Here is a 1,812-nt window from a genome sequence, read left to right on the forward strand (position 1 = left end):
AGCAACAACTGTCAGTGGGTATTGTACACATTCTGTGAGGGGCTCAGGTAATAACCAGCTTACACCCAACATTTCTGCAGGGCCTGACTGATACAGAGCCCTTCCCGTGGGTACCAGCTTCCCCAAAGAGCATTTCATCAGCAGAGCAAAGAGAAGGGATGAGAGAGGGCCCCTGTCACCACCTGGGAGAGCAGGAGACAGTGCAGACAGCAGAGCTGGCTCGTGGGTGGCATTGCTGAGCTCAGCACTGCTGGCCTCGCTGGCTGAGGGTTCACACCTTGACACACAAGATGACACCTTGTGTCACCCCAAGCCCAGCATCTCCAGGGCTCCCCACTGCTCCAGACACGGGCAAAAGGAACAAGGCACCCATCCAGCCATGGAAGGCTCCAAAGGCAGGGAAATGCTGCTTCTTGCAGCAATCAGCTGATGCCCTGAAGCCAGAGGTTTGCTCACTTGCACCTCTCTATGTCTAAATATAATACAAGTATTGTTCTGAGCCCTGTGTCAGCCCTGCTGARATCCAGCCACCAATACCTGATTTTCTCGCCTTCCACAGCTGCGAGAAACGAGACAGGCACCTGTGTGAAGGAACTTTTCCTTTCCTTCCTCCCAAATGCACCTCCCATTGCCATCACTGACTGATCACCTGGCCTCCTCTCACGAGATGTGCTAAAGAGGAGCTAATTTGCAATTTCAAGGTACTCTTGCTTCTCTTGTCACTTTTATAATCCTCAGCACTTCACTACAAGTACCCCATGAAATCATCTGAATAAACCAGTTGGAAAAATGGACAAGCAGAACATGTAAATCCAACTGGATTTTTGCCTTCTTCCCATTCAGTTCAAACTGTTTCTGAAAGGCCATGACRGGCTTGAAATCAAAGTCATGTTCCAAGTGGAGTTAAGATGCTGTGAGCAGARCACACAACACGAATGTTTGAAGCACAAAAGCTGCAGAGATTTCCCAATCTTGCATTGTCCTGCGGTAACCCCAGAGATTGTTCAGTCTCACCATGTTGTGAACACTTCCTCTCTCATTCCTGCTACAAGCTACTCCCTAGATTTAATCTAAATTCCTGACCAATTTTGATTCCATCAAAACTGCATTTTCTGGTGAGTTTTCCATATTGCTCTCACGSACGTCCACCAACAACTCCAAACACTCCCATATTTCACAGGTCAGCTTCTTCACATCTTTTTGGATTTTCGCCATGAAATCACATGGATTTTCCAATGGACTGATGCTGTRTGATTTAAACTGACAGCACCTAGTTTGAGATGAACTCCAGTTGAGGCTGTAAGTGTGGACAGAGAATCAATAACCTGCTGTCCTGGGGGACTTGCTGGTGACCACTAAGGTGCAAGTTTGCACCAACCACCCCTGCTCAAATGGGATGTTAAAGGACYCTGTCTCTCCTCCACTCACTCCTGTGCTCAGCCGTAGCTGTCCCCTGTGTGAAGCCTCACAAGGAGCAGCCAGGCACCTATTCAGACAGTTTGAAGTTAAAATTTTTCAGTTTCCATATTATTTTTGTTTTCTTAAAATCATACAGAAAACTTTCTAGTAATTTACTCTGTAAAAAATGCACCAGAGGGGGAGGAAACTTCACCTAAACCTGAACATTCATTTCCCATGTTGAGAACTACCCCTGTACATGTTCAAACCTCACTGCAATCTAAAGGGGGATTGTTAGTATTTACTGGGGTTTAGCGTAGGAAAGAGATGGGGAGGGAGAAGGGATTTGGGACAAAAGGGAGTGAAAGACCTTCATCAGCAATACCCACAGAAGGGTCCTTGTCACTTCATCCT

Source organism: Malurus melanocephalus, unplaced genomic scaffold, assembly GCF_030028575.1.
Source record: "Malurus melanocephalus ecotype Western Australia unplaced genomic scaffold, MMel_1.1 scaffold_269, whole genome shotgun sequence".
NCBI classification, from domain to species: domain Eukaryota; kingdom Metazoa; phylum Chordata; class Aves; order Passeriformes; family Maluridae; genus Malurus; species Malurus melanocephalus.